We start from the raw sequence: 9381 nt of genomic DNA, 5'->3' as shown, positions 1-9381 counted from the left end.
GGAGAGGTTTTTCAAGATAGGGTGCGTGCACTCGCCAGACAGACAGAGAGAGACAGAGAGACAGAAAGCGAGAAATCACCCCCCAGGGGCGATGGTCACGCCACAATCCCTTCTCCTCCATTCTCCTCTCGGGATCTTGGGCACGCTCGCAGACGCGCCCAGCGGGAGTTTTAAGCCACCGGGTCAGGGACACGAACCGCGGTCGACTACATGGGAGTCCAGCGACATAGCCATTACGCTAACTGCTGGTTCCCCCACACACCTTCTTAACAGGAGGGTATGGTTCCCAACAAACAGAGCTTCTGGCCAGCTCTGTCTCCAAAACCTTGAACTTGGCAGTGACTTTTACTCACTGGCATCACGAGGCACCAGCAGAACAGATGTTTCCAGAAGCCAGAGGATGCTGTCCGTGGAGGGGCGGGAGGGGGTGCTACTCTCCCACCTTGACCAATCCGCCAACACATAACCACAGCACTGGGGGTGCGTCCACTGCTCTGATATAGACGCAGAGTTGAGGGAGAGGCCAGCAGCTGGTGTAGGGGTTAAGGTCCTGGGCTCCCACATGGACAACTACAGTTCAAGTCCCGGATCTGGTAGCTTAAAAATCATGCTGGGCATGTGTGCCCAGAATCCCAGGAGGAGCAGGGATAAGGATCGTGGCATGGCCATCTGCCCAGGAGGTGATTCTCACTGTCCCTCTTACTGTCTCTCCTTTCTAGCCAGTACACACACTCTATGGCAAAAATATTTTATAAAATGACCTGAGGGGTCAGCAGGTGGCATGGTGGGTAGGGTGCTGGACCCCCACATGGCCGTCCACCATTCGAGTCCCAAACCTGGTGGCTTGCTTGCTCCTTTCCCTCGCTCTCTGTCTCTCTCTGGTGAGTCATGTCCCCTGTAGCAAATTAAATAATAATAATAAGTAAAATAAAATAAATAATTCTTGAAAAAAATAATAATGAACTGCTTACTGGTCTTCGTTGCTCATTTGTTCGTGGTTCTTTGATTCTATAAGCAAGTTATTTTATTAGGACTTTCATCCTGAATTATCCCAGTCCTAGGGGATATCGCTGTTTTTCATGGTTTGGGTTTCCCGTGGAATGCTTTAAAATACCAGCCAAGAAAACAAGGCATTTTGATAAGGGCCCTTTTGTGTTTTGCAGGTCTCTCACACAAAGCTCTCTGCAGATGACGCATGGAAGTAAGTGATTCGTGTTTTTCTGGAAGCTCTTTCTCTACACATTAGGCCTCTGTCTTAACAGGCTGAAGAATGGAATGGGTGGTTTTCCTTGTACGTCTCCCCGACGAGAGAGGATGGGGTGAGAGCCCAGGAGCGTCTGGGGCACAGAGACCCTACAGACCCTCGCTGCCTGAATCCCTCTGTTTTCTGAGTGGGATCACAAAGCCCCACAAAGCTGGGTGCATGTCCCCCTCGCAGCGTGGCAGTGTCACTTCCTGCTTGCTCTGGGCACGCGGTACATCTGCTTTGCCTCCTGTGGGTTCCGGTGCCTCTTACGGGGCCACTCGGCCCTGGGAGCGCCGTGCAAAATTCAACGAAAATGCAAAGCTCTTCCTCTGTTTCATGACAGGAATTAATTACGAATGTACTCCTACTCAAAATACAAACTAGTTATTACATGTGTGTGCCAATGTACCGTTTTCAAAGTACTCTGGACAGGCTAGTCCGTTTGAAATGCACCTTTATGACATATGCAGGAAAATGGACCAACATCGTAGCGTTCATTTTTACTTCCCATCTGTGCGTGTGTGTTTTAGACCGCGGGGAGGTCACTGCTCACTCCACGGGGCTGAAATTGTCTACTAATTATGTAGGATGGTAAATAGTTATTTTGGATTTGGGGTGGAAAAACTAAACTCTCTTTTCATTTGTCTTCACTTGGTTTCTTCAGGGGAACAAGTGTATTGTTATTAATGGGCTTCCATAAATCATTCTCTTTTTTTCTTTCTTTTTTTTTATTTTATTTTTATTTTTTTGAGATGTTTTTGCTATAGGGCGCGTGCGCTCGCCAGAAAGACAGAGACAGAGAGATAGAAAGCAAGAAATCACCCCCAGGGGGGATGGCTATGCCGCAATCCCTTTTCCTCCATTCTCCTCTTGGGATCCTGGGCACACACCCACACGCGTCCGGTGTGAGTTTAAGCCACCGGGTCTGGGACTCGAACCGTGTTCGACTACGTGGGAGTCCAGCGACACAGCCATTATGCTAACAGCTGGTACCCCAGAAATCATTCTTGTGGCTAGGTTTCCCGTGCGGGGATTCATAGCCATGTGGCTTTGTTCATGTCACTCACCTGGTCTGGACCCCGGTTCCTTCATTTGACAAGCGGAGGGGTTTCGGTCGGTCATTGCAATAATCCGTGTTCCAGGAGCTGAACTGAGGCTCTGTGGGCTCGGTTCTACCCTGATCCAGCAGGGGGCGCGCCAGGATTTGAACCGGGCCCTTTCCGGAGACACTCGGTACTCAGCTCTTCAAGAGCCCGGGTAGAACCGAGTGAAGGCGGGGAACCCAGCAGGCACCCGCGAATGCCCTCAGGAGGGCGCGATCTCCTGGCACAGGGCTCTGGCCTGCGTGCTGTAACTCGAGCCAAGAGGAAACCGGATGTGTGACTGAGGGGGTCACCACACTTTCCCGGCCAGCGGTGGAGACCGTGCTAACCAACCCCCGGAGCCTAACCGAGTGGCCGCCCTCATGACCCACCTACCCCGTCCTAATCTTGACCCTGGACCTCCTCCTCTTCCTCGAGGCCAGTGGCTCTCAGTTTTGGTTGCCCCCTAAAATCAGATGGGAAGTTTTTACAAATATTGGTGCCTGGATCCTGTCCTGAAAATCCAGATTCATATTCAGGGCCGCGGTAATCAACCCAGACTGAGTGGCTCAAACAACAGCTGCGTTTTCTATGATTCTGGAGGTTCAAGTCCTGGATCAAGGTGTTGGCAAGTTTGGCTCTGCAGGTTAAGGCACTGGTTAGGTCCCCGCCCGGGAACTGGGGGATTATAGGATTCAGCACCTAAAGCCCAGGAAGATCATTTCATTGATCTGGGCTAGGGCTTGGGTTGGGGGGTTGTCAAAGCTCCCCAATGATTTCTAATCTATGCCAAGGTCAAGGCCACTGCGCTAAGTCCCCTCTGAAAGCCCTGCCACTGTAGGACGGTACACCAGGTGACAGTCCCCTGTGGTGGTCTCCCCTCCCGTGTGCAGGTCCTCGGAGCTGGCCTGTGTGCACGCGTGTGCATGTCTGACACGATAATAGGTCGACTCCTCCTCCCACAAGTGGTTGTAAAACAGTGTGGACAACTCACTCCAGAGTGTGTAATTCACTCTACGGGCAGAGCTGGCCCCTGCAGGGTTTGCCTAAAGGGGGCCGAAGTTGCTTGAAGTAGCCAGCATGCGACCATGTTTGGCTCTCGGAGCGGAGAGTTTCACGTGATTCAGACTAGACTTATTCTTCCCCACGTAATGCCAAGCGCAGGGACACAATCCCAGAAGGTACAGGAGAGTTTCGACTTGCGAAGGAGGAAACAGAGGCTCGGAGGCTCGAGGAGGATAGGAAAGGGCCCCAGGCTGTGATGCAACGCGGTGGCCACTCAGAGTCTGGAGCCGGTTTAGGGCTCATCGCTGAACTTGGGGAGGCCGGGCTGAGAGCCCTGGGGAAGGCAGGGGGCCCGAGGGATTAGTGTGGCTGAGAATCAGCTGCCTCTCCAAGCCTGGGGGAGAGATGGAGCCAAGAAATCTTAGAACTTTGTCGGGGAAGCTCACCAACCCGCCCTGTCCTTCGGGTGCGGGGAGGGTCAGTGCGCTCTCAGACGCCCTCGTCTGCCTGTTCCAGCCTGCAGCAGGAGCGGATGTCCCAGACGCACCGGGGCCACGAGTCCATGCACGTGGAGATGGCCCTGATCTTCCTGTGCGCGCTGGTCCTCGCCCAGGTCGCGCTGATGCAGTGGAGGCAGAGGCACGGCCGCTCCTACAACGTGAGTGCCCCTGCGCCCGCCGCCCGCTCGCCTCTGCTAGGCCGGGTCCCCACCTGTCACCACGTCGGAGGGGTTGTGTTGGTTCAAGTCAGATACAGTGTCACCCTCCCCCCAGGGACGTTGGCAGTGCCTGGGAACTGCCCTGATAGAGTGGAGCGGGGGGACGGAGGAGGGTGCCACTGGGGTCTCCTGGGTAGGCTCCGGGAATGCCGGAAAACACCCGGCGATCCCGCAGCTCCGCACAGCAGATACGGCCGACAGTGCCAAGGCTGAGACGCTCTGGCTTAAGAAGACCTGTGTGCCCGGCGAGCATGGGCGTAGTGGATAAGGCGCTGGACTCCCACATGGTCGACCACAGTTTGAGTCCCGGACCGGAGGCTTGAAACTCATGGTGCCTGTCCAAAATCCAGAGAAGGGATTGCGGTGTGGCCGTCCTACCAGGAGGGTGACTTCTCGCTTTCTATCATCTCTCTGTCTCTCTCTGTCTCTATGGCGAGTGCACAGACTCTATAACAAAAAAAAAATCCCTTTAAAAAAGAGAGAGAAAACCAGTTTGCCTTGTGTTCATGAGTGAGCAACATCTTCCAGGAGGAAGACGGGAAGGACCGGGAACAGCAGGAGTGAGGGCTGGACAACCTGTCTCATCAGCAGCACGCGCTCGCGGTGGCCATGGTTTGTCTATTCGCCCGTGAATCTCTGTCCCTGCTTATGCCGGCTGGGCAGGTCACTGGCTCTTCCCATCGCAGGGCCTCAGAGCCGGCCTGCCCAGACCGGAGACCAGGCCCTTGCAGGGTTTAGCGCAGCAGACCTTGAACCCTAGCGGCCATCGGAATTTCTTGGAGGCTTGTTAGATCCGAGTTCTGGATCCCGCCTCTGGACTTTCTGATCCAGTAGGGCACGTCTAACAAGTTCCAGGTGGCACTGATGCTGGGTCCCGGGGCACTTGGAGAACCCTGGCCTAGACTCAGCCAGGTCCAGATGCAGAGATGGTGCCAAGGCGGGAGGTCCCTGGCTCACACTCTGCTGCTTCCCGGTCCTGGGCTGAGGCAGGATGAGAAGACCAGCTGTGACGTGTGAAGTGCTGGCTTAGACCAATTTTTTTTAGGCTTTTGTCATCGGGTATGTGTGCTTGGTGGAGAGAGACAGAGAGGAGAGTGAGAAGCCACGCCCTGGGGCACGGCTGTGTCACAATTCCTCCTCCTCCATTCTCCTCTCAGGATTCTGGGCATGCACGCACACACCTGACATGATTCTCAAGCTCCCAGGTCCAGGACTCGAACCGTTATCTGTCACGTGGGAGTCCAACGCCTTAACCACCATGCCACCTGCTGGCCCTTCTTTTCTTTTGTTTTGAGAGTTTTGTTTTTGCTAGGGGTGCATGTGCTCAAGAGAGAGACAGAGAGACAGAAAGTAAGAAATCACCCCCCTGGGGGGGATGGCCACCCCACAATCCTGTCTCCTCCATTCTCCTCTCGAGATCTTGGCCACACACGCACGCACACCAGGTGTGGGTTTTAAGCTGCCAGGTCCGGGACTTGAACCGCAGCTGACTACATGGGAGTCCAGCGATGTAACCATTATACCATCTGCTGGTCCCATCTTTTTTATCTGTTAATCCATCATAAAATGTATTTTATGTGGAGCTGCCTCCATAGCTCCAGTGATTAAGGGAGCCCAATCCCACATGGCCAACTGCAGTTCAAATCTCGGCTACGGTGGTTGGAAAAACATGCCAGGTACAAGTGTGTGCATGTCCCAGATCCTGACGGGATGGAGAAATGAAGGAAAAGGCTTGCAGGGCAACTGCACCCCATTGAGGGGTGCTTTCTCTCTCTCTCTCTCTCTCTCTCTCTCTCTCTCATGCACACACTCCCTGCAATTAGAAAAAAAAATCAAAAATCAGGACCAGCAAATTGTGTAACGGGTATGTTGCTAGACTCCCCTGTAGTCGATGGCAGTTCAGGTCCTGAACCCAGCAACTTAAAACTCATGCTGGGCGCGTGTGTGTGCATGCCCACAATTCTGAGAGGAGAATGGAGGAGAAGGGATTGTGGTGTGGTCACCCCTCCTGGGGGTGATTTCTTCCTTCCTGTATCTCTGTCTCTTTCTGTTTCTCCAGCGAGTGCATGCACCCTATAGCAAAAAATCTCTCTTAGGAAAAAAAGAAAGAAAAAAGAAAAAAATTTAAAAATTATTTTCAGTCAGAGCCAGCAGGTGACATGGTAGTTGAAGGTGCTGGATTCCCATGTGACGGACCAGTGTTTGAGTCCTAGACCTGGTGGCTTAAGAATCACACCAGGTGCATATGTGTGCATGCCCAAAATCCCAAGAGAAGAATGTAGGGGAAGGGATTACAGCGTGACCACCCGATCATCCAGGGGTGGGTGATTTCTCACTTTGTCTCTCTCCACTAAGCATATGCATCCGATGGCAAAAACCTAAACAAACTTTGTTTTTTAAAATATATTTCCTACCTAGCCTCAAGTCTAAAGGAATTATTTTAAGTTCTGTATAATATTTAAGTTTAGGCAGTTTTAAAGAGTTTATTCAGGAAGGGGAATCTTGTTTTATTTTGTTTTCTAAAGCAAATGCAAGCCCAGCCTAGTTGCTGAGGCCACATGGGAGCCCCGGGTTCTGATTCCAGATCAACCTAAATAGGCCAGGCATGGTGGCATGTGGTCCCAGCTCATGGGGAGGCAGGAGCAGGGGTGGCGACACAGTGAGAGCCTGGCAAAAACCCCCATCTTGACCTCTCTCTGTCCTCCCACGGCCGTACTCACTCGCTTTCTCTTTCTCTCTCATAAAAAATTAATTTAAGCAAATGCAGTCATTTTCTGCCATGTCACCATTGTCTTGAAAAATTAAAATAAGCACCCTTTATAGGGCCAGCAGGTGGTGTGGTGTGGTGGTTAAGGTGCTAAACTCCCACATGGCCGACTGTGGTTCGAGCCCTGGAGGTGGAGGCTTATTTTCTCATTTCTCTCTCTCTCTCTCTCTCTCTCTCTCTCTCTCTCTCTCTTGTGCATGTGCCCTATAGCAAATTTAAATAATAATAATAAATAAGTAATTATTTTTAAAAATAAACACTATATTGTACTTGGGAAATTTCGTTTGTTTTGTTTTTGGAGAGTTTTTTTGCTATAGGGCGCATGCACTCGCCAGACAGACAAAGAGACATCCCCCTCCAGGGGGGATGGCCACACCGCAATCCCTTCTCCATTCTCCTCTCGGGATCTTGGGCACACATGCACACGTGCCCGGCATGAGTTTTAAGCCACCGGCTCCGGGACGTGAACTGCGGTCGACTACATGGGAGTCCAGCGACAGCCATTACGCTAACTGCTGGTCCCGGGAAATTTTCTTTAATTTTTGCTGTAGGATACTTGTGCTTGCCAGAGGGAGAGAGAGAATGTGAGAAATCACTCCCCGCGGGGGATGACCATGCCCCAACTCCTTCTCCTCCATCCTCTTCCTGGGACATTGGGCATGCACACATATGCACCCAGTGTGAGTCTTTTTGTTAATGCATTTTTTTTTTATATTTCAAGAAAAACCGTTTTAATTTTAATAGATCAAAATAAAACACGTTAGGTCAGCGTGTGAAGGAGGCGGTGGCAGTGCAGGGTGCCAGCTGCTCTTGATAATCTCCTGCCTCTGAGTGAGTGCAGGACTGGAGTGGGAGGAGCGAGTTATTCACATAACTGGTAGGAATCCTCTGTCTCCTTATCTAAGTGTGGATCCAGGATATCTCCACCTCTCCTGCAGGGTACAGATGAGTTTATTTCACCAGCTGGAGCTAAAACCCAGGGCAGATCTGAGCTGCCCTTCTCTACCACTGGAGGACGTGGCATGACAGGGGCCGCATTTGGAGCAATGAACAGTCTTCGGCTAGGATCGAAGGAAGCACAGAACATGACCTGGCCCAAACCAAGAAATGGGCAGATTCTGAATGTGGTGACCAGGCGAGGAGCACGTGGGCTGATACCTAGGTTCTCTGGCTTTACTCCATAGCGCATTTGGTGTGATCTCTGAGAACACACAAGGAGCAGAAGACGACCTTGACACTGCGGCTGGAACCATGACGAGCGTGCTGCATAATTGTACAGGTGGTCATTGAGCGTAGCCTGGTGGTCTCACAGGACTTGCAGTTGCCAGCCTCTGTGCTCTGCACAATAACTGGGGGCACACGAAAGGCTCCTTTCTTCAACAGTCCCTTGGAGAACTGTGCCCAGCTGGTGAGCCGAGGACACTCGGTAGGAACCCAGATCCATTTACAAGGCAAGTTGGAGGTGTTCTCTATCAACAATTAGTGTGAAAAACTGGAGGTTCTGATTTGCCGCGCAGAGCATGGAGGGCTGACCAGGACTGGCGCTCCGTCCAGCCCTTAGCCAGCTGACGCCAAAACCCTCTGGTGGCACCCTGGGTCACGTGGTTCTCTTCTCATTGGAGAGAATCCTGCACCTGTTCTTCTCTCTCCTACCCCGGAACTGGAAAACCGCTTACTCTCAGAATCGAAGTCATGTGTGTTGTCACTATTACACCACCAAGATTAATTTAATGACTCAAAACTGGAATGTTGCTCTGTATCCTGAATAAAGGGTGACAATGAACCAAAGTCAGAACTCCAACAATAAATAAATAAATAAATAAATAAATAAATAAATAAATAAATGTTAAGAGAAATTCGTTTAAGACCTGAAGCCAGGAAAAAGGTTTAGTATTTAGTTTAAACAGTAGGTTGATGAGCCGATCAACAGTTCAAGAGAAGACAGAAATCTTTAAATCTGGGCAACGAAGCATAGAAGAAAATCAGTAATGTTTTAGTCAAAAGTCGTAAAATTCCATTTCATCAGATCAGTGTTCTATAATTAATCTCTCTTCTGTTGGATATGCAGTGTTAACGGGGTCTGATCTTTCTACTTAAATTCTGGAAGTTAGTGTTCAAAGTCATTATTGAGCTCTCCAGATTTGTCCCTACTGTTAAGTTGGCCACTCTCTTGGTTGTTTTTTATATTCTCATTTCTGTGTGTCTGAGTTTAGTTTTCCTGGTATAGTACTCCCTTTGGCACTTCTTGAAGAGCTGGTCTGGTGTTGGTAAATTCTTTCAGGTTTTGTTTATCTGAGAATGTTTTGTCTTTTCCTCCCATATGAAGGATAATCTTGCTGGGTATAGTATTCTTGGTTGAAATTGTTTTTCCCCACTTAGCACTTTGAATATATTTTCCCATTCTTTCTTTGCTCGCATTGTTTCCAATGAGAGGTCTGATGTTAGCCTGATGGGATATCCTTTGTAGGTAACTTAACAATTCTCTGGTGCCAATTTTAGTATCTTGTCTCTGTGGGTTTGGTCAGTCTGGCTATGATGTGTCTTGGAGAAGAGCTTCTCAGGT

The 9381-nt window shown here is 50.6% G+C and overlaps 1 pseudogene; it reads left to right on the top strand.

Moving 5' to 3' along the window:
• Positions 1–4197: 4197 nt before the first annotated feature.
• Positions 4198–8585, top strand: LOC102483768 (mitochondrial import inner membrane translocase subunit Tim23 pseudogene; annotated as a pseudogene).
• The last annotated feature ends 796 nt before the right edge of the window (positions 8586–9381 follow it).

The sequence above is a fragment of the Tupaia chinensis genome, unplaced genomic scaffold, assembly GCF_000334495.1.
Source record: "Tupaia chinensis unplaced genomic scaffold, TupChi_1.0 Scaffold000283_2, whole genome shotgun sequence".
In the NCBI taxonomy this organism is placed as follows: domain Eukaryota; kingdom Metazoa; phylum Chordata; class Mammalia; order Scandentia; family Tupaiidae; genus Tupaia; species Tupaia belangeri.
The sequence above is the reverse complement of the archived record's forward strand: the minus strand, read 5'-3'. Positions and strand labels throughout refer to the sequence as shown.